The sequence below is a fragment of the Geotrypetes seraphini genome, chromosome 19, assembly GCF_902459505.1.
Source record: "Geotrypetes seraphini chromosome 19, aGeoSer1.1, whole genome shotgun sequence".
NCBI lineage: Eukaryota > Metazoa > Chordata > Amphibia > Gymnophiona > Dermophiidae > Geotrypetes > Geotrypetes seraphini.
In genome coordinates this window covers 40941713-40969093 of record NC_047102.1, presented here as the reverse complement: position 1 = coordinate 40969093, position 27381 = coordinate 40941713, and the positions used below count along the sequence as shown (strand labels likewise).

At 41.0% G+C, this 27381-nt stretch overlaps 1 long non-coding RNA gene across 16 annotated transcripts in view; it reads right to left on the bottom strand.

The window, feature by feature from the left end:
* The window catches only part of LOC117352217, a 110450-nt gene that overhangs the window by 40398 nt on the left and 42671 nt on the right, over positions 1 to 27381 (bottom strand). For 12 of the 16 annotated variants that reach the window (XR_004537615.1, XR_004537610.1, XR_004537620.1 and 9 more), the window contains 9 exons: positions 26983 to 27140; positions 15664 to 15788; positions 12591 to 12715; positions 12405 to 12497; positions 9517 to 9641; positions 9331 to 9423; positions 5001 to 5125; positions 4815 to 4907; positions 306 to 430 (listed from right to left, as the gene is read on the bottom strand). This is a non-coding gene — a long non-coding RNA (uncharacterized LOC117352217). Of the gene's footprint in view, positions 1 to 120; positions 214 to 305; positions 431 to 4814; positions 4908 to 5000; positions 5126 to 9330; positions 9424 to 9516; positions 9642 to 12404; positions 12498 to 12590; positions 12716 to 15663; positions 15789 to 26982; positions 27141 to 27381 lie in introns of all 16 variants that reach the window. The other 4 variants (XR_004537621.1, XR_004537617.1, XR_004537614.1 and 1 more) reach the window with 3 other exon arrangements.

Genomic DNA, 27381 nt, shown 5'->3' with positions numbered 1-27381 from the left:
GATCTTTAAGCCAGGTTGGGTGAAAATCCTGTAAGTCAATGAATCAAAAGAGAGAAGATATGTATGTAGAGTAGTCGAAAGCCCTTATTAAAAAGAAGAGATGAATGGAGTTATAAAAACCTTTAAAGATACCGCTCCACTGACGTGGGAGGAGGGATTTTGGCAGGAAGTTAGTTGATCGCAGGGATGTATAAAGCCGTTTGGGTGAAAACCCTGTCAGTCAATAAATCAAAAGAGAGATAAAGTGTATATTAGATCAAATGATAGTCCTACTGAAACAGAATGAATGAATGGGCTTTTTAAACCTTTAAAAGGAACCTCTTCGCTGAGCTGGGAGTAGGGATTTTGGCAGGAAGTGAGTTGATTGCAGTGATCTGTAAAGCCCGGATGAGTGAAAATCCCGCCAGTCAACGAATCAGTGGAGACAGGGCTGTTGAGGAAAGATGAGAGAGAGACCTTTAAAAATACAGCATTATGAGAAATAGTCTAAATTCCAAATACTATTTGAAAAGTACAAAACACTTTTACATGAAAGAGAGAGAATTACAATTCAATGAAGCACAGAATATATTACCAAAAAAGAGACAAGATGTGTATATAGATGAATTGAAAGCGCTACAGAAACAGAATGGATGAATGGGAGTATATAAACCTTTAAAGGTACCGCTCCACTGAGCTGGGAGGAGAGATTTTGGCAGGAAGTGATTTGATTACTGGGATGTTTAAGTGGGGTTGGGTGAAAATCCTGTCAGTCAATGAATCAAAAGAGACAAGATGTGTATATTTGATCAAATGATAGCCCTACTGAAACAGAATGGATGAATGGAGCTATATACCGTAAACGTTTAAAGGTACCGCCCCATTGAGTTGGGAAGAGAAATATTGGCAAGAAGTGAGTTGATTGCAGGGATCTTAAAGCCGGGTTGGTGAAAATCCTGTTAGTCAATGAATCAAAAGAGAGAAGATATGTATGTAGAGTAGTTGAAAGCTCTAATTAAAAATAAGAGATGAATGGGGCTATATAAACCTTTAAAGTTTCCTCTTCAGTGAGCCGGGAGGAGGGATTTTGGCTGGGAGTGAGTTGATCGCCGGTAGGTATAAAGCCGAGTTGGGTGAAAACCCTGTCAGTCAATGAATCAAAAGAGAGAAGTGTATATTAGATCAAATGATAGCCCTACTGAAACAGAGTGGATGAATGGGGCTATATAAACCTTTAAGGGTACCGCCCCACTGAGCTAAGAACAGAGATTGATTGCAGGGATGTTTAAGCCGGGTTGGATGAAAACCCTGTCAGTCAATGAATCAAAAGAGAGAAGTGTACATTAGATCAAATGATAGCCCTACTGAAACAGAATGGATGAATGGGGCTATATAAACCTTTAAAGGTACCGCCCCACTGAGCTAAGAACAGAGATTGATTGCAGGGATGTTTAAGCCGGGTTGGGTGAAAATCCTGTCAGTCAATGAATCAAAAGAGACAAGATGTGTATATTTGATCAAATGATAGCCCTACTGAAACAGAATGGATGAATGGGGCTATATAAACCTTTAAAGGTACCGCCCCACTGAGTTGGGAAGAGAGATATTGGCAGGAAGTGAGTTGATTGCAGGGATCTTAAAGCCTGGTTAGATGAAAATCCTGTTAGTCAATGAATCATAAGAGAGAAGATATGTATGTAGAGTAGTTGAAAGCCCTAATTAAAAAGAAGAGATAAATGGGGCTATATAAATCTCTAAAAGTTCCTCTTCAGTGAACTGAGAGGAGGGATTTTGGCAGGGAGTGAGTTGATCGCCGATAGGTATAAAGCCGAGTTGGGTGAAAACCCTGTCAGTCAATGAATCAAAAGAGAGATGTGTATATTAGATCAAATGATAGCCCTAGTGAAACAGAATGGATGAATGGGGCTATATAAACCTTTAAAGGTACCGCCCCATGAGTTGAGAACAGAGATTTTAGACGGGAGTGAGTTGATCACAGGGATGTTTAAGCCGGGTTGTGTGAAAATCCTGTCAGTCAATGAATCAAAAGAGACAAGATGTGTATATGAGTTCAAATGATAGCCCTACTGAAATAGAATGGATAAATGGGGCTATATAAACCTTTAAAGGTACCGCCCCACTGAGCTGAGAACAGAGATTGATCGCCGGGATGTTTAAGCCGGTTTGAATGAAAACCCTGTCAGTCAATGAATCAAGAGAGAGAAGAAGTGTATATTAGATCAAATGATAGCCCTACTTAAACAAAATGAATGAATGGGGCTCTTTAAACCTTTAAAGGTACCGCTCTACTGAGCTGGGAAGAGGAATTTTGGCAGGGAGTGAGTTGATCGCAGAGATGTTTAAGCCGAGTTAGGTGAAAATCCTGTCAGTCAATGAATCAAAAGAGAGAAGTTGTATATATTAGATTAAATGATAGCACTAGTGAAACAGAATGAATGAATGGTGTTCTAGAAACCTTTAAAGGTTTCACTCCACTGAGTTGGGAAGAGAGATATTGGCAGGAAGTGAGTTGATTGCAGGGATCTTTAAGCCGGGTTGGGTGAAAATCCTGTCAGTCAATGAATCAAAAGAGAGATGTGTATATTAGATCAAATGATAGCCCTACTGAAACAGAGTGGATGAATGGGGCTATATAAACCTTTAAGGGTACCGCCCCACTGAGCTGAGAACAAATATTTTAGCAGGGAGTGAGTTGATCGCAGGTATGTTTAAGCCGGGTTGGGTGAAAATCCTGTCAGTCAATGAATCAAAAGAGACAAGATGTGTATATTTGATCAAATGATAACCCTACTGAAACAGAATGGATGAATGGAGCTATATAAACCTTTAAAGGTACCGCCCCATTGAGTTGGGAAGAGAAATATTGGCAAGAAGTGAGTTGATTGCAGGGATCTTAAAGCCGGGTTGGGTGAAAATCCTGTTAGTCAATGAATCAAAAGAGAGAAGATATGTATGTAGAGTAGTTGAAAGCCCTAATTAAAAAGAAGAGATGAATGGGGCTATATAAACCTTTAAAGGTTCCTCTTCAGTGAGCCGGGAGGAGGGATTTTGGCAGGGAGTGAGTTGATCGCCGGTAGGTATAAAGCCGAGTTGGGTGAAAACCCTGTCAGTCAATGAATCAAAAGAGAGAAGTGTATATTAGATCAAATGATAACCCTACTGAAACAGAATGGATGAATGGGGCTATATAAACCTTTAAAGGTTCCCCCCCAGTAAGCTAAGAACAGAGATTGATTGCAGGCGGGTTGGATGAAAACCCTGTCAGTCAATGAATCAAAAGAGAGAAGTGTATATTAGATCAAATGATAGCCCTACTGAAACAGAATGGATGAATGGGGCTATATAAACCTTTAAAGGTACCGCCCCACTGAGCTGAGAACAGAGATTGATCGCAGGGGTGTTTAAGCCGGGTTGGATGAGAACCCTGTCAGTCAATGAATCAAGAGAGAGAATAAGTGTATATTAGATCAAATGATAGCCCTACTGAAACAGAATAAATGAATGGGGCTCTTTAAACCTTTAAAGGTACCGCTCTACTGAGCTGGGAAGAGGCATTTTGGCAGGGAGTGAGTTGATCGCAGAGATGTTTAAGCCGAGTTAGGTGAAAATCCTGTCAGTCAATGAATCAAAAGAGAGAAGATGTATATATTAGATCAAATGATAGCACTAGTGAAACAGAATGAATGAATGGGGTTCTAGAAACCTTTAATGGTTTCACTCCACTGAGTTGGGAAGAGAGATAATGGCAGGAACTGAGTAGATTGCAGGGATCTTTAAGCCGGGTTGGGTGAAAATCCTGTAAGTCAATGAATCAAAAGAGAGAAGATATGTATGTAGAGTATTTGAAAGCCCTAGTTAAAAAGAAGAGATGAATGGGGCTATATAAACTATTTAAAGTTACCGCTCCACTGACGTGGGAGGAGGGATTTGGGCAGGAAGTTAGTTGATCGCAGGGATGTGTAAAGCCGTTTGGGTGAAAATCCTGTCAGTCAATGAATCAAAAGAGACCAGATGTGAATATTTGATCAAATGATAGCCCTACTGAAACAGAATGGATGAATGGGGCTATATAAACCTTTAAAGGTACCGCCCCACTGAGCTGAGAACAGTGATTTAGCAGGGAGTGAGTTGATCGCAGGGATGTTTAAGCCGGGTTGGGTGAAAATCCTGTTAGTCAATGAATCAAAAGAGAGAAGATATGTATGTAGAGTAGTTGAAAGCCCTAATTAAAAAGAAGAGATGAATGGGGCTATATAAACCTTTAAAGGTTCCTCTCCAGTGAGCTGGGAGGAGGGATTTTGGCAGGGAGTGAGTTGATCGCCGGGAGGTATAGAGCCGAGTTGGGTGAAAACCCTGTCAGTCAATGAATCAAAAGAGAGAAGTGTATATTAGATCAAATGATAGTCCTACTGAAACAGAATGGATGAATGGGGCTCTTTAAACCTTTAAAGGTACCTCTCCACTGAGCTGGGAAGAGGGATTTTTGCAGAGAGTGTGTTGATCGCACAGATGTTTAAGCCGGGTTAGCTGAAAATACTGTCAGTCAATGAATCAAAAGAGAGAAGATGTATATATTAGATCAAATGATAGCCCTCATGAAACAGAATGAATGAATGGAGTTCTAGAAATCTTTAAAGGTTTCACTCCACTGAGTTGGGAAGAGAGATATTGGCAGGAACTGGGTTGATTGCAGGGATCTTTAAGCCAGGTTGGGTGAAAATCCTGTAAGTCAATGAATCAAAAGAGAGAAGATATGTATGTAGAGTAGTCGAAAGCCCTTATTAAAAAGAAGAGATGAATGGAGTTATAAAAACCTTTAAAGATACCGCTCCACTGACGTGGGAGGAGGGATTTTGGCAGGAAGTTAGTTGATCGCAGGGATGTATAAAGCCGTTTGGGTGAAAACCCTGTCAGTCAATAAATCAAAAGAGAGATAAAGTGTATATTAGATCAAATGATAGCCCTACTGAAACAGAATGAATGAATGGGGCTTTTTAAACCTTTAAAAGGAACCTCTTCGCTGAGCTGGGAGTAGGGATTTTGGCAGGAAGTGAGTTGATTGCAGTGATCTGTAAAGCCCGGATGAGTGAAAATCCCGCCAGTCAACGAATCAGTGGAGACAGGGCTGTTGAGGAAAGATGAGAGAGAGACCTTTAAAAATACAGCATTATGAGAAATAGTCTAAATTCCAAATACTATTTGAAAAGTACAAAACACTTTTACATGAAAGAGAGAGAATTACAATTCAATGAAGCACAGAATATATTACCAAAAAAGAGACAAGATGTGTATATAGATGAATTGAAAGCGCTACAGAAACAGAATGGATGAATGGGAGTATATAAACCTTTAAAGGTACCGCTCCACTGAGCTGGGAGGAGAGATTTTGACAGGAAGTGATTTGATTACTGGGATGTTTAAGTGGGGTTGGGTGAAAATCCTGTCAGTCAATGAATCAAAAGAGACAAGATGTGTATATTTGATCAAATGATAGCCCTACTGAAACAGAATGGATGAATGGAGCTATATAAACCTTTAAAGGTACCGCCCCATTGAGTTGGGAAGAGAAATATTGGCAAGAAGTGAGTTGATTGCAGGGATCTTAAAGCCGGGTTGGTGAAAATCCTGTTAGTCAATGAATCAAAAGAGAGAAGATATGTATGTAGAGTAGTTGAAAGCTCTAATTAAAAATAAGAGATGAATGGGGCTATATAAACCTTTAAAGGTTCCTCTTCAGTGAGCCGGGAGGAGGGATTTTGGCTGGGAGTGAGTTGATCGCCGGTAGGTATAAAGCCGAGTTGGGTGAAAACCCTGTCAGTCAATGAATCAAAAGAGAGAAGTGTATATTAGATCAAATGATAGCCCTACTGAAACAGAGTGGATGAATGGGGCTATATAAACCTTTAAGGGTACCGCCCCACTGAGCTAAGAACAGAGATTGATTGCAGGGATGTTTAAGCCTGGTTGGATGAAAACCCTGTCAGTCAATGAATCAAAAGAGACAAGATGTGTATATTTGATCAAATGATAGCCCTACTGAAACAGAATGGATGAATGGGGCTATATAAACCTTTAAAGGTACCGCCCCACTGAGTTGGGAAGAGAGATATTGGCAGGAAGTGAGTTGATTGCAGGGATCTTAAAGCCTGGTTAGATGAAAATCCTGTTAGTCAATGAATCATAAGAGAGAAGATATGTATGTAGAGTAGTTGAAAGCCCTAATTAAAAAGAAGAGATAAATGGGGCTATATAAATCTCTAAAAGTTCCTCTTCAGTGAGCTGAGAGGAGGGATTTTGGCAGGGAGTGAGTTGATCGCCGATAGGTATAAAGCCGAGTTGGGTGAAAACCCTGTCAGTCAATGAATCAAAAGAGAGATGTGTATATTAGATCAAATGATAGCCCTAGTGAAACAGAATGGATGAATGGGGCTATATAAACCTTTAAAGGTACCGCCCCATGAGTTGAGAACAGAGATTTTAGACGGGAGTGAGTTGATCACAGGGATGTTTAAGCCGGGTTGTGTGAAAATCCTGTCAGTCAATGAATCAAAAGAGACAAGATGTGTATATGAGTTCAAATGATAGCCCTACTGAAATAGAATGGATAAATGGGGCTATATAAACCTTTAAAGGTACCGCCCCACTGAGCTGAGAACAGAGATTGATCGCCGGGATGTTTAAGCCGGTTTGAATGAAAACCCTGTCAGTCAATGAATCAAGAGAGAGAAGAAGTGTATATTAGATCAAATGATAGCCCTACTTAAACAAAATGAATGAATGGGGCTCTTTAAACCTTTAAAGGTACCGCTCTACTGAGCTGGGAAGAGGAATTTTGGCAGGGAGTGAGTTGATCACAGAGATGTTTAAGCCGAGTTAGGTGAAAATCCTGTCAGTCAATGAATCAAAAGAGAGAAGTTGTATATATTAGATTAAATGATAGCACTAGTGAAACAGAATGAATGAATGGTGTTCTAGAAACCTTTAAAGGTTTCACTCCACTGAGTTGGGAAGAGAGATATTGGCAGGAAGTGAGTTGATTGCAGGGATCTTTAAGCCGGGTTGGGTGAAAATCCTGTCAGTCAATGAATCAAAAGAGAGATGTGTATATTAGATCAAATGATAGCCCTACTGAAACAGAGTGGATGAATGGGGCTATATAAACCTTTAAGGGTACCGCCCCACTGAGCTGAGAACAAATATTTTAGCAGAGTGAGTTGATCGCAGGTATGTTTAAGCCGGGTTGGGTGAAAATCCTGTCAGTCAATGAATCAAAAGAGACAAGTTGTGTATATTTGATCAAATGATAACCCTACTGAAACAGAATGGATGAATGGAGCTATATAAACCTTTAAAGGTACCGCCCCATTGAGTTGGGAAGAGAAATATTGGCAAGAAGTGAGTTGATTGCAGGGATCTTAAAGCCGGGTTGGGTGAAAATCCTGTTAGTCAATGAATCAAAAGAGAGAAGATATGTATGTAGAGTAGTTGAAAGCCCTAATTAAAAAGAAGAGATGAATGGGGCTATATAAACCTTTAAAGGTTCCTCTTCAGTGAGCCGGGAGGAGGGATTTTGGCAGGGAGTGAGTTGATCGCCGGTAGGTATAAAGCCGAGTTGGGTGAAAACCCTGTCAGTCAATGAATCAAAAGAGAGAAGTGTATATTAGATCAAATGATAACCCTACTGAAACAGAATGGATGAATGGGGCTATATAAACCTTTAAAGGTTCCCCCCCAGTAAGCTAAGAACAGAGATTGATTGCAGGGATGTTTAAGCCGGGTTGGATGAAAACCCTGTCAGTCAATGAATCAAAAGAGAGAAGTGTATATTAGATCAAATGATAGCCCTACTGAAACAGAGTGGATGAATGGGGCTATATAAACCTTTAAGGGTACCGCCCCACTGAGCTAAGAACAGAGATTGATTGCAGGGATGTTTAAGCCGGGTTGGATGAAAACCCTGTCAGTCAATGAATCAAAAGAGAGAAGTGTATATTAGATCAAATGATAGCCCTAGTGAAACAGAATGGATGAATGGGGCTATATAAACCTTTAAAGGTACCGCCCCACTGAGCTGAGAACAGAGATTGATCGCAGGGGTGTTTAAGCCGGGTTGGATGAGAACCCTGTCAGTCAATGAATCAAGAGAGAGAATAAGTGTATATTAGATCAAATGATAGCCCTACTGAAACAGAATAAATGAATGGGGCTCTTTAAACCTTTAAAGGTACCGCTCTACTGAGCTGGGAAGAGGCATTTTGGCAGGGAGTGAGTTGATCGCAGAGATGTTTAAGCCGAGTTAGGTGAAAATCCTGTCAGTCAATGAATCAAAAGAGAGAAGATGTATATATTAGATCAAATGATAGCACTAGTGAAACAGAATGAATGAATGGGGTTCTAGAAACCTTTAATGGTTTCACTCCACTGAGTTGGGAAGAGAGATATTGGCAGGAACTGAGTAGATTGCAGGGATCTTTAAGCCGTGTTGGGTGAAAATCCTGTAAGTCAATGAATCAAAAGAGAGAAGATATGTATGTAGAGTATTTGAAAGCCCTAGTTAAAAAGAAGAGATGAATGGGGCTATATAAACCTTTAAAGTTACCGCTCCACTGACGTGGGAGGAGGGATTTGGGCAGGAAGTTAGTTGATCGCAGGGATGTGTAAAGCCGTTTGGGTGAAAATCCTGTCAGTCAATGAATCAAAAGAGACCAGATGTGAATATTTGATCAAATGATAGCCTTACTGAAACAGAATGGATGAATGGAGCTGTATAAACCTTTAAAGGTACCGCCCCACTGAGTTGGGAAGAGAGATATTGGCAGGAAGTGAGTTGATTGCAGGGATTTTAAAGCCGGGTTGGGTGAAAATCCTGTTAGTCAAAGAATCAAAAGAGAGAAGATATGTATGTAGAGTAGTTGAAAGCCCTAATTAAAAAGAAGAGATGAATGGGGCTATATAAACCTTTAAAGGTTCCTCTCCAGTGAGCTGGGAGGAGGGATTTTGGCAGGGAGTGAGTTGATCGCCGGGAGGTATAGAGCCGGGTTAGCTGAAAATACTGTCAGTCAATGAATCAAAAGAGAGAAGATGTATATATTAGATCAAATGATAGCCCTCATGAAACAGAATGAATGAATGGGGTTCTAGAAATCTTTAAAGGTTTCACTCCACTGAGTTGGGAAGAGAGATATTGGCAGGAACTGGGTTGATTGCAGGGATCTTTAAGCCAGGTTGGGTGAAAATCCTGTAAGTCAATGAATCAAAAGAGAGAAGATATGTATGTAGAGTAGTCGAAAGCCCTAATTAAAAAGAAGAGATGAATGGGGTTATAAAAACCTTTAAAGATACCGCTCCACTGACGTGGGAGGAGGGATTTTGGCAGGAAGTTAGTTGATCGCAGGGATGTATAAAGCCGTTTGGGTGAAAACCCTGTCAGTCAATAAATCAAAAGAGAGATAAAGTGTATATTAGATCAAATGATAGCCCTACTGAAACAGAATGAATGAATGGGGCTTTTTAAACCTTTAAAAGGAACCTCTTCGCTGAGCTGGGAGTAGGGATTTTGGCAGGAAGTGAGTTGATTGCAGTGATCTGTAAAGCCCGGATGAGTGAAAATCCCGCCAGTCAACGAATCAGTGGAGACAGGGCTGTTGAGGAAAGATGAGAGAGAGACCTTTAAAAATGCAGCATTATGAGAAATAGTCTAAATTCCAAATACTATTTGAAAAGTACAAAACACTTTTACATGAAAGAGAGAGAATTACAATTCAATGAAGCACAGAATATATTACCAAAAAAGAGACAAGATGTGTATATAGATGAATTGAAAGCGCTACAGAAACAGAATGGATGAATGGGAGTATATAAACCTTTATAGGTACCGCTCCACTGAGCTGGGAGGAGAGATTTTGGCAGGAAGTGATTTGATTACTGGGATGTTTAAGTGGAGTTGGGTGAAAATCCTGTCAGTCAATGAATCAAAAGAGACAAGATGTGTATATTTGATCAAATGATAGCCCTACTGAAACAGAATGGATGAATGGAGCTATATAAACCTTTAAAGGTACCGCCCCATTGAGTTGGGAAGAGAAATATTGGCAAGAAGTGAGTTGATTGCAGGGATCTTAAAGCCGGGTTGGTGAAAATCCTGTTAGTCAATGAATCAAAAGAGAGAAGATATGTATGTAGAGTAGTTGAAAGCTCTAATTAAAAATAAGAGATGAATGGGGCTATATAAACCTTTAAAGGTTCCTCTTCAGTGAGCCGGGAGGAGGGATTTTGGCTGGGAGTGAGTTGATCGCCGGTAGGTATAAAGCCGAGTTGGGTGAAAACCCTGTCAGTCAATGAATCAAAAGAGAGAAGTGTACATTAGATCAAATGATAGCCCTACTGAAACAGAATGGATGAATGGGGCTATATAAACCTTTAAAGGTTCCGCCCCACTAAGCTAAGAACAGAGATTGATCACAGGGATGTTTAAGCCGGGTTGGGTGAAAATCCTGTCAGTCAATGAATCAAAATAGACAAGATGTGTATATTTGATCAAATGATAGCCCTACTGAAACAGAATGGATGAATGGGGCTATATAAACCTTTAAAGGTACCGCCCCACTGAGTTGGGAAGAGAGATATTGGCAGGAAGTGAGTTGATTGCAGGGATCTTAAAGCCAGATTAGATGAAAATCCTGTTAGTCAATGAATCATAAGAGAGAAGATATGTATGTAGAGTAGTTGAAAGCCCTAATTAAAAAGAAGAGATAAATGGGGCTATATAAATCTCTAAAAGTTCCTCTTCAGTGAGCTGAGAGGAGGGATTTTGGCAGGGAGTGAGTTGATCGCCGATAGGTATAAAGCCGAGTTGGGTGAAAACCCTGTCAGTCAATGAATCAAAAGAGAGAAGTGTATATTAGATCAAATGATAGCCCTAGTGAAACAGAATGGATGAATGGGGCTATATAAACCTTTAAAGGTACCGCCCCATGAGTTGAGAACAGAGATTTTAGACGGGAGTGAGTTGATCACAGGGATGTTTAAGCCGGGTTGTGTGAAAATCCTGTCAGTCAATGAATCAAAAGAGACAAGATGTGTATATGAGTTCAAATGATAGCCCTACTGAAATAGAATGGATAAATGGGGCTATATAAACCTTTAAGGGTACCGCCCCACTGAGCTAAGAACAGAGATTGATTGCAGGGATGTTTAAGCCGGGTTGGATGAAAACCCTGTCAATCAATGAATCAAAAGAGAGAAGTGTATATTAGATCAAATGATAGCCCTAGTGAAACAGAATGGATGAATGGGGCTATATAAACCTTTAAAGGTACCGCCCCACTGAGCTGAGAACAGAGATTGATCGCAGGGGTGTTTAAGCCGGGTTGGATGAGAACCCTGTCAGTCAATGAATCAAGAGAGAGAATAAGTGTATATTAGATCAAATGATAGCCCTACTGAAACAGAATAAATGAATGGGGCTCTTTAAACCTTTAAAGGTACCGCTCTACTGAGCTGGGAAGAGGCATTTTGGCAGGGAGTGAGTTGATCGCAGAGATGTTTAAGCCGAGTTAGGTGAATATCCTGTCAGTCAATGAATCAAAAGAGAGAAGATGTATATATTAGATCAAATGATAGCACTAGTGAAACAGAATGAATGAATGGGGTTCTAGAAACCTTTAATGGTTTCACTCCACTGACGTGGGAGGAGGGATTTGGGCAGGAAGTTAGTTGATCGCAGGGATGTGTAAAGCCGTTTGGGTGAAAATCCTGTCAGTCAATGAATCAAAAGAGACCAGATGTGAATATTTGATCAAATGATAGCCTTACTGAAACAGAATGGATGAATGGAGCTGTATAAACCTTTAAAGGTACCGCCCCACTGAGTTGGGAAGAGAGATATTGGCAGGAAGTGAGTTGATTGCAGGGATTTTAAAGCCGGGTTGGGTGAAAATCCTGTTAGTCAAAGAATCAAAAGAGAGAAGATATGTATGTAGAGTAGTTGAAAGCCCTAATTAAAAAGAAGAGATGAATGGGGCTATATAAACCTTTAAAGGTTCCTCTCCAGTGAGCTGGGAGGAGGGATTTTGGCAGGGAGTGAGTTGATCGCCGGGAGGTATAGAGCCGGGTTAGCTGAAAATACTGTCAGTCAATGAATCAAAAGAGAGAAGATGTATATATTAGATCAAATGATAGCCCTCATGAAACAGAATGAATGAATGGAGTTCTAGAAATCTTTAAAGGTTTCACTCCACTGAGTTGGGAAGAGAGATATTGGCAGGAACTGGGTTGATTGCAGGGATCTTTAAGCCAGGTTGGGTGAAAATCCTGTAAGTCAATGAATCAAAAGAGAGAAGATATGTATGTAGAGTAGTCGAAAGCCCTTATTAAAAAGAAGAGATGAATGGAGTTATAAAAACCTTTAAAGATACCGCTCCACTGACGTGGGAGGAGGGATTTTGGCAGGAAGTTAGTTGATCGCAGGGATGTATAAAGCCGTTTGGGTGAAAACCCTGTCAGTCAATAAATCAAAAGAGAGATAAAGTGTATATTAGATCAAATGATAGCCCTACTGAAACAGAATGAATGAATGGGGCTTTTTAAACCTTTAAAAGGAACCTCTTCGCTGAGCTGGGAGTAGGGATTTTGGCAGGAAGTGAGTTGATTGCAGTGATCTGTAAAGCCCGGATGAGTGAAAATCCCGCCAGTCAACGAATCAGTGGAGACAGGGCTGTTGAGGAAAGATGAGAGAGAGACCTTTAAAAATACAGCATTATGAGAAATAGTCTAAATTCCAAATACTATTTGAAAAGTACAAAACACTTTTACATGAAAGAGAGAGAATTACAATTCAATGAAGCACAGAATATATTACCAAAAAAGAGACAAGATGTGTATATAGATGAATTGAAAGCGCTACAGAAACAGAATGGATGAATGGGAGTATATAAACCTTTATAGGTACCGCTCCACTGAGCTGGGAGGAGAGATTTTGGCAGGAAGTGATTTGATTACTGGGATGTTTAAGTGGAGTTGGGTGAAAATCCTGTCAGTCAATGAATCAAAAGAGACAAGATGTGTATATTTGATCAAATGATAGCCCTACTGAAACAGAATGGATGAATGGAGCTATATAAACCTTTAAAGGTACCGCCCCATTGAGTTGGGAAGAGAAATATTGGCAAGAAGTGAGTTGATTGCAGGGATCTTAAAGCCGGGTTGGTGAAAATCCTGTTAGTCAATGAATCAAAAGAGAGAAGATATGTATGTAGAGTAGTTGAAAGCTCTAATTAAAAATAAGAGATGAATGGGGCTATATAAACCTTTAAAGGTTCCTCTTCAGTGAGCCGGGAGGAGGGATTTTGGCTGGGAGTGAGTTGATCGCCGGTAGGTATAAAGCCGAGTTGGGTGAAAACCCTGTCAGTCAATGAATCAAAAGAGAGAAGTGTACATTAGATCAAATGATAGCCCTACTGAAACAGAATGGATGAATGGGGCTATATAAACCTTTAAAGGTACCGCCCCACTGAGCTAAGAACAGAGATTGATTGCAGGGATGTTTAAGCCGGGTTGGGTGAAAATCCTGTCAGTCAATGAATCAAAAGAGACAAGATGTGTATATTTGATCAAATGATAGCCCTACTGAAACAGAATGGATGAATGGGGCTGTATAAACCTTTAAAGGTACCGCCCCACTGAGTTGGGAAGAGAGATATTGGCAGGAAGTGAGTTGATTGCAGGGATCTTAAAGCCTGGTTAGATGAAAATCCTGTTAGTCAATGAATCATAAGAGAGAAGATATGTATGTAGAGTAGTTGAAAGCCCTAATTAAAAAGAAGAGATAAATGGGGCTATATAAATCTCTAAAAGTTCCTCTTCAGTGAGCTGAGAGGAGGGATTTTGGCAGGGAGTGAGTTGATCGCCGATAGGTATAAAGCCGAGTTGGGTGAAAACCCTGTCAGTCAATGAATCAAAAGAGAGAAGTGTATATTAGATCAAATGATAGCCCTAGTGAAACAGAATGGATGAATGGGGCTATATAAACCTTTAAAGGTACCGCCCCATGAGTTGAGAACAGAGATTTTAGACGGGAGTGAGTTGATCACAGGGATGTTTAAGCCGGGTTGTGTGAAAATCCTGTCAGTCAATGAATCAAAAGAGACAAGATGTGTATATGAGTTCAAATGATAGCCCTACTGAAATAGAATGGATAAATGGGGCTATATAAACCTTTAAGGGTACCGCCCCACTGAGCTAAGAACAGAGATTGATTGCAGGGATGTTTAAGCCGGGTTGGATGAAAACCCTGTCAATCAATGAATCAAAAGAGAGAAGTGTATATTAGATCAAATGATAGCCCTAGTGAAACAGAATGGATGAATGGGGCTATATAAACCTTTAAAGGTACCGCCCCACTGAGCTGAGAACAGAGATTGATCGCAGGGGTGTTTAAGCCGGGTTGGATGAGAACCCTGTCAGTCAATGAATCAAGAGAGAGAATAAGTGTATATTAGATCAAATGATAGCCCTACTGAAACAGAATAAATGAATGGGGCTCTTTAAACCTTTAAAGGTACCGCTCTACTGAGCTGGGAAGAGGCATTTTGGCAGGGAGTGAGTTGATCGCAGAGATGTTTAAGCCGAGTTAGGTGAATATCCTGTCAGTCAATGAATCAAAAGAGAGAAGATGTATATATTAGATCAAATGATAGCACTAGTGAAACAGAATGAATGAATGGGGTTCTAGAAACCTTTAATGGTTTCACTCCACTGACGTGGGAGGAGGGATTTGGGCAGGAAGTTAGTTGATCGCAGGGATGTGTAAAGCCGTTTGGGTGAAAATCCTGTCAGTCAATGAATCAAAAGAGACCAGATGTGAATATTTGATCAAATGATAGCCTTACTGAAACAGAATGGATGAATGGAGCTGTATAAACCTTTAAAGGTACCGCCCCACTGAGTTGGGAAGAGAGATATTGGCAGGAAGTGAGTTGATTGCAGGGATTTTAAAGCCGGGTTGGGTGAAAATCCTGTTAGTCAAAGAATCAAAAGAGAGAAGATATGTATGTAGAGTAGTTGAAAGCCCTAATTAAAAAGAAGAGATGAATGGGGCTATATAAACCTTTAAAGGTTCCTCTCCAGTGAGCTGGGAGGAGGGATTTTGGCAGGGAGTGAGTTGATCGCCGGGAGGTATAGAGCCGGGTTAGCTGAAAATACTGTCAGTCAATGAATCAAAAGAGAGAAGATGTATATATTAGATCAAATGATAGCCCTCATGAAACAGAATGAATGAATGGAGTTCTAGAAATCTTTAAAGGTTTCACTCCACTGAGTTGGGAAGAGAGATATTGGCAGGAACTGGGTTGATTGCAGGGATCTTTAAGCCAGGTTGGGTGAAAATCCTGTAAGTCAATGAATCAAAAGAGAGAAGATATGTATGTAGAGTAGTCGAAAGCCCTTATTAAAAAGAAGAGATGAATGGAGTTATAAAAACCTTTAAAGATACCGCTCCACTGACGTGGGAGGAGGGATTTTGGCAGGAAGTTAGTTGATCGCAGGGATGTATAAAGCCGATTGGGTGAAAACCCTGTCAGTCAATAAATCAAAAGAGAGATAAAGTGTATATTAGATCAAATGATAGTCCTACTGAAACAGAATGAATGAATGGGCTTTTTAAACCTTTAAAAGGAACCTCTTCGCTGAGCTGGGAGTAGGGATTTTGGCAGGAAGTGAGTTGATTGCAGTGATCTGTAAAGCCCGGATGAGTGAAAATCCCATCAGTCAACGAATCAGTGGAGACAGGGCTGTTGAGGAAAGATGAGAGAGAGACCTTTAAAAATACAGCATTATGAGAAATAGTCTAAATTCCAAATACTATTTGAAAAGTACAAAACACTTTTACATGAAAGAGAGAGAATTACAATTCAATGAAGCACAGAATATATTACCAAAAAAGAGACAAGATGTGTATATAGATGAATTGAAAGCGCTACAGAAACAGAATGGATGAATGGGAGTATATAAACCTTTAAAGGTACCGCTCCACTGAGCTGGGAGGAGAGATTTTGGCAGGAAGTGATTTGATTGCTGGGATGTTTAAGTGAGGTTGGGTGAAAATCCTGTCAGTCAATGAATCAAAAGAGACAAGATGTGTATATTTGATCAAATGATAGCCCTACTGAAACAGAATGGATGAATGGAGCTATATAAACCTTTAAAGGTACCGCCCCATTGAGTTGGGAAGAGAAATATTGGCAAGAAGTGAGTTGATTGCAGGGATCTTAAAGCCGGGTTGGTGAAAATCCTGTTAGTCAATGAATCAAAAGAGAGAAGATATGTATGTAGAGTAGTTGAAAGCCCTAATTAAAAAGAAGAGATGAATGGGGCTATATAAACCTTTAAAGGTTCCTCTTCAGTGAGCCGGGAGGAGGGATTTTGGCAGGGAGTGAGTTGATCGCCGGTAGGTATAAAGCCGAGTTGGGTGAAAACCCTGTCAGTCAATGAATCAAAAGAGAGAAGTGTATATTAGATCAAATGATAGCCCTACTGAAACAGAGTGGATGAATGGGGCTATATAAACCTTTAAGGGTACCGCCCCACTGAGCTAAGAACAGAGATTGATCGCAGGGATGTTTAAGCCGGGTTGGATGAAAACCCTGTCAGTCAATGAATCAAAAGAGAGAAGTGTATATTAGATCAAATGATAGCCCTACTGAAACAGAAGAAATGAATGGGATTCTAGAAACCTTTAAATGTACCGCTCCACTAAGCTGGGCTCAGGGATTTTAGCAGATAGTGAGTTGATCGTAGGGATGTCTAAAGCCTGGTTGGGTGAAAATTCTGTCAGTCAATGAATCAAAAGAGACAAGATGTGTACATTAGATCAAATGATATACCTACTGAAACAGAATGAATGAATGGGGTTCTAGAAACCATTAAAGGTACCGCACCACTAAGCTGGGAAGAATGATTTTGGAAGGAAGTGAGTTGATTGCAGGGATCTTTAAGCCGGGTTCGGTGAAAATCCTGTCAGTCAATGAATCAAAAGAGACAAGATGTGTGTGTAGATCAATTGAAATCCCTAGTGAAAAAGAAGATATGAATGGGATAATATAAACCTTTTAAGGTTCCACTCCAGTGAGCTGGGAGGAGGGATTTTGGCATGGAGTAAGTTGATCGCTTGGATGTGTAAAGTCGGGTTGGGTGAAAACCATGGCAGTCAATTGATCGAAACAGAGAAGATGTGTATATTAGATCAATTGATAGCCCTACTGAAACAGAAGAAATGAATGGGATTCTAGAAACCTTTAAATTTACCTCTCCACTAAGCTGGGCTCAGGGATTTTAGCAGGTAGTGAGTTGATCGTAGGGATGTCTAAAGCCGGGTTCGGTGAAAATCCTGTCAGTCAATGAATCAAAAGAGATAAGATATGTACATTAGATCAATTGAAAACCATTCTGAAACAGAATGTATTAATGGGGCTATATAAACCTTTAAAGGTACCGCTCCAGTGAGCTGGGAGAAGGGATTTTGGTAGGGAGTGAGTTCATCGCAGGGAGGTGTAAGCCCAGGTTGGGTGAAAACCCTGTCAGTCAATGAATCAAAAGAGAGAAGATGTGTACATTAGATCAATTGATAGCCCTAGTGAAACAGAATAAATGAATGGGGTTCTAGAAACTTTTACAGGTACCGCTCCACTAAGCTGGGAAGAGAGATTATGGCAGGAAGTGAGTTGATTGCAGGGATCTTTAAGCCGGGTTCGGTGAAAATCCTGTCAGTCAATGAATCAAAAGAGACAAGATGTGTGTGTAGATCAATTGAAATCCCTAGTGAAAAAGAAGATATGAATGGGATAATATAAACATTTTAAGGTTCCACTCCAGTGAGCTGGGAGGAGGGATTTTGGCATGGAGTAAGTTGATCGCTTGGATGTGTAAAGTCGGGTTGGGTGGAAACCATGGTAGGCAATGAATCAAAACAGAGAAGATGTGTATATTAGATCAATTGATAGCCCTACTGAAACAGAAGAAATGAATGGGATTCTGGAAACCTTTAAATGTACTGCTCCACTAAGCTGGGCTCAGGGATTTTAGCAGATAGTGAGTTGATCGTAGGGATGTCTAAAGCCTGGTTGGGTGAAAATTCTGTCAGTCAATGAATCAAAAGAGACAAGATGTGTACATTAGATCAAATGATATACCTACTGAAACAGAATGAATGAATGGGGTTCTAGAAACCATTAAAGGTACCGCACCACTAAGCTGGGAAGAATGATTTTGGAAGGAAGTGAGTTGATCTCTGGGAAGTTTAAACTTTAAAGCCGGATTGGGTGAAAATCCTGTCAGTCAAAAGAGAGACGATGTGTATATTAGATCAATTGATAGTCCTACTGAAATAGAATAAATGAATTGGGTTCTAGAAACCTTTAAAGGTAGCACTCCACTAAGCTGGGCTCAGGGATTTTGGCCGGGAGTGAGTTCATTGCAGGGATGTTTAAGCCGGGTTCGGTGAAAATCCTGTCAGTCAATGAATCAAAAGAGACAAGATGTGTATATTAGATGAATTGAAAACCCTACTGAAACAGAATGTATAAATGGGGCTATATAAACCTTTAAAGGTAGCACTCAACTGTGCTGGGAGCGATTTTGGCAGGGAGTGAGTTGCTCTCTAGGATGTGTAAAGCCAAGTTGGGTGAAAACCCTTACAGTGAATGAATCAAAAGAGAGAAGATGTGCATATTAGATCAAATGATAGCCCTACTGAAACAGAATGAATGAATGGGGTTCTAGAAACCTTTAAATGTTCCGCTCCACTAGCTGGGCTCAGGGATTTTGGTAGGGAGTGAGTTGATCGTAGGGATGTGTGAAGCCGGGTTGGGTGAAAACCCTGTCAGTCAATGAATCTGTGGAGACAGGGCTGGTGAGGAAAGAAGAGAGAGGCCTTTAAAAGTACAGCATTATGAGTAACAGTCGAAATTCCAAATACTATTTGAAAAGTACAAAAACACTTTTAAATGAAAGAGAGAGAATTACAATTCAATGAGGCAGAGAGTATATTACCAAAAAAGAGACAAGATGTATATATAGATGAATTGAGAGTCCTACTGAAACAGAATAGATGAATGGGCCTATGTAAACCTTTAAAGGTACTGTAAGGTAAGGTGTTATCCAGGGACAGCAGGCAGCTATTCTCACAACCCACCCAACTCCCCTAGTTGGCTTCTCTGCTAGGTATCTGAACTGAGGAGACGTGCCCTGTGCTGGACGGGAAGGCATTCGCGCATGCGTGGTACGGCTGACTCGAAACTTCTAGTTTCTACAAACAAGTCTGCTTGTGAGCTTCCGCATCCGGGCTCCGTCGGTGACGTCACCCATATGTGAGCAAAGCTGCCTGCTGTCCCTGGATAACACCTGTTACGGTAAGTAACTGTGCTATATAATAATAATAATAACAGTTTATATACTGCAGTACCGTGAAGTTCTATGCGGTTTACAAAAGATTAAACAAAGGTACAAATTGATTAAACTTAAGAGTGGTGGAAGAAAGTGATTAATAGGTCAAGAAAACCATTATTGAGGAGAAAGAGATGTACGGGCCAGTTGTCTAGATACTTTAGGAACAGGTATGTTTTTAGACGCTTCCTGAATTCCTCATAAGTAGTGGGCAAAAGCAATTGTTATAGATCTTTACCCAATAATGCTGCTTGATGTGAGAGAAGGTGTTCATGGTGTTTTTTTCAGTTTACAACCTTTAACTGGGGGGGAAACGAAGTTTGAATGTGAGCTTCTCTTGTGTCTGTTGACTGAGAAGGAGAAAAGGTCAGTTATGTATTTAGGGGCTAGTCCGTATAGTACTTTAAAAGCAGAGGCAGGCAAACTTAAACTTCACGCGTGCTTCCATCGGTAGCCGATGCAACTATCGTTATTATGGTGTCACGTGATCAAATTTCTGTAGCCCGTAGATTAGTCTGACCGCTGCATTTTGCATTAATTGTAAACGTCGCATATTCTTTTGGGAAATTGCTAAATAGGCAATGTTACAGTAGTCAAGTTGACTTAGTACGAGGGATTGAACCAGGGTTCTGAATGCTGACATATCAAAATATGATTTAATGGATCTAAGTTTCCAGAGAGTGAAAAAACCCTTTCTGATTAAGGAATCCACCTGGTCTTTCATGGTTACACTCAGTATCTTCATGGTGGACTGAATAGGTTGACTAAGTTCATTGATGCATAGTGGTGTTATATGTGAATAGAAGCTGGAATAAGTTTTTTTTGTAAACTGAACCATAAAAGTCTTTTATATATTATGTTTAAGCCAATATGTCAAAGACCATTATCTGACCTGTTCAACAGCCTCCAACAATCTAGGAATAAACAAGTCCGTATCTGAATTGATAGGAATTAGTAGAAATATACAGTATATCATAGCTTAGAAAAAAAATCCATTCATCTGAATTCAGTGAAATCATAGTCAATGTACTCATATAAGATCCTAATAAAATATACAGAAGTTTAAAAGTAATTAAAAAAGTTTTCTTTTTAAAGATGCCTTTAATTAATCATTTGATTAAGTCCAGCAAAGCTGTTAACTTCTCCCTACCCTAATGCACTTCCCTTTTTATGTACCTTTTCTCAATAAATATTGTAGTTCTCCCCCCCTTCCTATTGTACCCTTGTGGTTTTAATAACTAAGTACGTAAAAATGGTCTGATTTTTTGTATGTTTGTAAAAGTTTTTAATTATTATTGTACAACGCTTAGTATCTTAGGAAAAGCATTCAATCAAATACATGAATAAACTTGAAACTTATATGTCAGATGGAGTAAGTATCCAGTGTCAGAACAAGATCCCTCCTTCAACACTTTATATCGTCTTTTTCTTAAGAATCTCTCAAACCACTGCAAGCACACACCAGAAAACCCTATTTCTGGCAATCACGATCATGATAATGCCCAACATTCTGTTCGCCTTTTTTGAGGCCGCTGCGTATTGTACCGCCGGTTTCATTGTTTTATCCACCAAAACCCCCAAGTCCTTTTCTAGGTGAGTTGTGATTTCAGGAGGTTGTGAAGTATTCTTGTACGGTGCATATTTATGTCTATTATGTAAAATATCTGCTTTGTTTCTTCCTTCAGAGCATACAAAGGAGGGGACGTCGCTTTTGGCTTTACTGGGACAGGTCGGGGGACGAGCATCTTGGTTTTCCCCGGACCTTTATGCAGACGAGGGTGAGTAGTTTGCCTGCCATTTGCAAGAACATAACATAAGAAATGCCACTGCCTGGTCAAACCAGTGGTCCATCCTGCCCAGCAGTCTGCTCACGCGGCGGCCCTCAGGTCAAAGACCAGTGCTCTAAATGAGTCCAGCCTCACCTGTGTACGTTCCAGTTTAGCAGGAACTTGTCCAACTTTGTCCTGAAACCCTAGAGGGTGTTTTCCCCTATAACAGACTCTGGAAGAGCATTCCAGCTTTCCACCACTCTCTGGGTGAAGAAGAATTTTTTTATGTTTGTACGGAATCTATCCCCTTTCAACTTTAGAGAGTGCCCTATCGTCCTCCCTACCTTGGAGAGGGTGAACAGTCTGTCTTTCTCTACTAAGTCTATTCCCTTTAGTATTTTGAACGTTTCGATCAAGTCCCGCCTCAGTCTCCTCTTTTCAAGGGAGAAGAAGTCCAGTTTCTCCAATCTCTCACTGTACGGCAACTCCTCCAGCTTCTTAACCATTTTAGTCGCTCTTCTCTGGACCCTTTCGAGTAGTACCGTGTCCTTCTTCATGTACAGCGACCAGTGCTGGACACAGTATTCCAGGTGAGGGCGCACCATGGCCCGCTACAGTGGCATAATAACCCTCTCCGATCTGTTTGTGATCCCCTTCTTAATTATTCCTAGCATTCTGTTCGCCCTTTTTGCTGCCCCCGTGCATTCTGCAGACGGCTTCGTTGACTTGTAGATCAGAACTCCCAAGTCTCTTTCCTGGGAGGTCTCTCCAAGTATCGCCCTGGACATCCTGTATTCATGCATGAAATTTTTGTTCCCGACATGTATCACTTTACATTTATCCATGTTGAACCTCATTTGCCATGTCGATGCCCATTTCTCAAGCTTGATTATGTCACGTTGCAGATCTTCACAATCCCCCTGTGTCTTCATTACTCTGAATAACTTCGTATCGTCCGCAAATTTAATCACCTCACTCATCATAACAGTGTCCAGATTGTTTATAAAGATGTTGAAGAGCACAGGTCCAAGCACCGAGCCCTGCAAGGTGTGAGTATTGGGTGAATATTTCTTTGTTTGTTTTTAACCTTTTTTTTTCCCTTTTAGAACGTTCTCAATTGACCTACCCTGTGAATCAAATTCAGCCCACCTTGCAAGATGTTGAAGATGAGACAGTGGACCAGACAGTGTTCACACAGCAATCATGCCCTTTGTCTCCTCAATTTGCCCTGCCGGGTGTCCCCTTGAGGGCGAGGGAGGTCCTAGGGAAAGGGTGTGTGAGGGCCCGTTGGGACAGGCAAGCTCGGGATGCACATAAGAATTGCCGCTGTTGGGTCAGACCAGTGGTCCATCGTGCCCAGCAGTCCGCTCACGCGGCGGTCCTTGGTCAAAGACCAATGCCCCAACTGAGACTAGCCCTACCTGCGTACGTTCTGGTTCAGCAGGAACTTGTCTAACTTTGTCTTGAATCCTTGGAGGGTGTTTTCCTCTATAACAGCCTCTGGAAGAGCATTCCAGTTTTCTAACACTCTCTGAGTGAAGAAGAACTTCCTTACATTCGTACGGAATCTATCCCTTTTCAATTTTAGAGAGTGCCCTCTCATTCTCCCTACCTTGGAGAGAGTGAACAACCTGTCCTTATCTACTAAGTCTATTCCCTTCAGTACCTTGAATGTTTCATTTATGTCCCCTCTCAATCTCCTCTGCTTGAGGGAGAAGAGGCCCAGTTTCTTTAATCTTTCGCTGTATGGCAAATCCTCCTGCCGCTTAACCATCTTAGTTGTTCTTTTCTGGACCCTTTTGAGTAGTACCATGTCCTTCTTCATGTACGGCGACCAGTGCTGGACGCAATACTCCAGGTGTGGGCACACCATGGCCCGGTACAGCGGCATGATAACCTTCTCCGATCTGTTCGTGATCCCCTTCTTTATCATTCCTAGCATTCTGTTCGCCCTTTTTGCCGCCGCCGTATTGTGTGGACGGCTTCATTGACTGGCCACTCATAACTCCCAAGTCTCTTACCTGGGAGGTCTCTCCAACTACTGCCCCGGACATCCTGTATTCGTGCATGAGATTTTTGTTACATGCATCACTTTACACTTATCCACGTTGAACCTCATCTGCCATGTTGATGCCCATTCCTCGAGCATGATTACGTCACGTTGCGGATCTTCATAATCCCCCTGTGTCTTCACTACTGTGAATAACTTTGTATCATCTGCAAATTTAATCACCTCACTCGTCTTACCAATGTCTGGATCATTTATAAAGATGTTGAAGAGCATGAGTCCAAGCACCGAGCCCTGCGGTACCCCACTGGTGACACTCTTCCAGTGTAAGTATTGTCCATTTATCCCCCACTCTGTTTCCTATGATCCAGCCAGTTTTTAATCCACGTGAGTATTTCACCCTCCATTCCATGGCTTGCAATTTTCCGAAGTAGTTGTTCATGCGGAACCTTGTCAAACGCCTTCTGAAAATCCAGATATACAATGTCGATCGCGTCGCCCTTGTCTATCTACTTGTCGCCCTTTACTCCCTGAAAGAAGTGCAGCAAGTTCGTCAAACACGATCTGCCTTTGCTAAAACCGTGCTGACTGGTCCTCGTCAGCCCATGTCTATCAAGGTGATCAATGATGTGGTCCTTTATTAGCGCCTCTACCATCAGGTCAGATTCACCGGTCTGTAGTTTCCCGGATCTCCCCTCGAACCTTTCTTGAAGATCGGTGTAACATTTGCCAGCTTCCAGTCTTCCAGAATCTTTCCCGATTTGATTGATTGGTGAGGGTGCACAAGCAATGTCTCAGAATATTGCTAGCCTTACCACAGTGATGCAGATTCACACTAATGCAATGCTTGATCTCCATAGGCAGAACCAGGATCTCCATCAAATTGTAATGGATCTCCAGAGGCAGAATCTTGCGCCGATAAATATGATTGTGGAGCAACAGAGGCATAACCAGGGGATGATGAAGGAGGTCGTTAGACACAGTGAGGCTTTGCATAACTTAATGCTGTCCCGCACTGTGACCCCCACTTGTACTCCACAAGCTTCATTAAGTACGTTATTCAATTTGTATACTTGTTTAGATTTTTACTATTTAGGTCAATGGACCAGACTACGATAACAATATGTGCAATGCTTGATCTCCACAGGTTCAAACCATCATGTGTATACTGTGGCTCCACCAGCGGAACACCCTATGGCTCCCCATGCTTCACCCAAAATGGCACCAAAAGTATCTTCAAGCCCTATCATACATTGTGCGTATCCTCCCTGTTTGATGTTAAGCACGCCTCTACCCCCCCTTCAGAATATGTGTACACCATTCCACATTGTAATTTCTCTTTTCAATGTCTGAAACATACAAATATATCCACTGATTTATATTCACAAGTTCGAATCCTATGGCTCCTCATGCGTCCACCACAATAGCACATCTCATGTTCAAGCCCTATCGTACATGGCAAGTAACTGCCATGTGCAAGATGTTCAAACCCCTACAATCCTTAACCATTGTTATTTCTACCATTTCTGGGGTGCGAGATAATAATCTGGACACCGCTTTTTCTCCACAGGTTCAAACAATGTATATAGTTTGGCCCCAGCTGCGGAACCACCCATAGCTACACTTGTGTCCCCCTCTATCCGGTATCTTCTAGCCCCATCATACGCAGTAAGTAACCTCCGTGTGCAAGATCTTCAAACCCCTACCCTCTTCCAGCTTATGTGTACCCCATTCCTAATTGTGATTTCTCCTTTGAAGATACCAAGATACCAGTGCTTCTTGGCGGGCAGCACACACGTTTCATGGATGGTCATCTCCATCATACGCGGGTAAGTTTTTTAAGTTTAATGGGTTTCTTTTGTCCTATCTTATGTATTGAAGGTGCCACCCATTGTCTGTCACTAAGTCATTGTGGTCTATTGTATAAACTAGGACCCACAACGTCTACGCCTGTGCAACCAACTAGGCCACCTAATGGCCTCGCAGATGCTGTGTATCGAGGTATGTGGCGCTCATATGCTTCCCTTTCTTTCATTTATATATAGGTTTTTGCAATCCTTATCCCCTTTTTTTTCCTCTTGCCTTCAGCGCTCTCAGCAATCTATAGTGAGGACACAGAGTTGCACCCATTCTAATGAGTTTCAGCGTGGGACACTGCTAATAAGGATACCACTGTTGTTTTGTGTGGACTACCCAAACAATTTTCCCGAAATTCATATCTTGTGCACCTGTTGTTTTTATGTGTTTGCACATGCCAAGAGATCCTTGAGACTGGGCTACGATCCTTTGGTGCATTGTTAAAGTTTTAAGACTGGGGATTTTGGGAAATAATTTTTTTTTATATTTTACCTTCATCTAGGCCATACCCCTGCCAACATATGCTCACACAACTGGGCCCAGAGAAGCTGGCCATCAAGGTATGTAGCGGTCTATGGCCTACATTCATTTCTTTGTTGTTTTTAAGCCTCCCTCACACATTTTTCTGGGTTTTTTTTTTCTGTTCTCTTCAGCACTATCAGCAGTGTTCCAAGAGTAACGAGCCTTGTTTAGTGGTTCAGCGTGGGACAGTGTGGACCCTTGATTTGATGTTGAATCATCCCCGAATTCAACAGAACCTTCATCTTTTGTGCATTCTAAGTTTTACTTGAAGTGCGTAATCTATGAGATCCTCGTGCCGGAGAGGATCCTTTTTTTCAGGTTACAACTGCCTTAATTGTGCAATGTTTCCAGTAAGGCTTTTGAAACTTAGATGGAACGTATCTTTATTGCCGGCTCACAGTTCCTGTGTTTTTAATTAATTTTGTGTACACATTGCCATAGCATTTATATTTATAAGATTGGACAATAATCATTGACTTTAGGTGGATGGTTTTTAATCCGTACTCTTCCATCTGCTTGATTATACTGTATTACAACCATTTAATCTCTTCCCTTTCAGCAATAGCAGCAGGGTACCCAGAGTAACAACACTTGTGTTCAGGTTCAACGTCTGACTGCGTCAAGATGTGGACTCCTCCCCGATTTAAACACCCCATCATGTCATGATTTTTTCTAGCAACTAGCCACACAAAAAGCCAACAAAGACACACAAGCAGTGTAAGCACAGAAACAAGTGAGCATGTATGCAAACAAACTTGAACATGCAAACAATCACATGAGCTGTGCTCTGCATGCTTTTTCCTCTTCTAACATTCCTGAACAAGTATCTGCATGACCTAAGCAAAACAGGAACCTTTAAACCTTTAAATTTCAAGCATTGATTTGAGCACGGTTTTTAAGCCAGAGATCTTTTCTCCCTATTGGAAGGAGTTTTTCTCTCTAGCTGTGTTTCTGGAGCGGACTTTAGAACTACGTTCAATAAAAAAAAGTGTATATTAGATCAAATGATAGCCCTACTGAAACAGAATGAATGAATGGGGCTATATAAACCTTTAAAGGTACCGCTCTACTGAGCTGGGAAGAGGAATTTTGGCAGGGAGTGAGTTGATCGCAGAGATGTTTAAGCCGAGTTAGGTGAAAATCTTGTCAGTCAATGAATCAAAAGAGAGAAGATATGTATGTAGAGTAGTTGAAAGCCCTAGTTAAAAAGAAGAGATGAATGGGGCTATATAAACCTTTAAAGTTACCGCTCCACTGACGTGGGAGGAGGGATTTGGGCAGGAAGTTAGTTGATCGCAGGGATGTGTAAAGCCGTTTGGGTGAAAACCCTGTCAGTCAATAAATCAAAAGAGAGAAAAAGTGTATATTAGATCAAATGATAGCACCTACTGAAACAGAATGAATGAATGGGGCTCTTTAAACCTTTAAAAGATACCGCTTCGCTGAGCTGGGAGTAGGTATTATGGCAGGAAGTGAGTTGATTGCAGTGATCTGTAAAGCCCGGATGAGTGAAAATCCCGTCAGTCAACGAATCAGTGGAGACAGTGCTGATGAGGAAAGAAGAGAGAGAGGCCTTTAAAAATGCAGCATTATGAGAAATAGACAAAATTCCAAATACTGTTTGAAAAGTACAAAACACTTTTACATGAAAAAGAGAGAATTACAATTCAATAAAGCACAGAATATATTACCAAAAAAGAGACAAGATGTGTATATAGATGAATTGAAAGCTCTACAGAAACAGAATGGATGAATGGGAGTATATAAACCTTTAAAGGTACCGCCCCA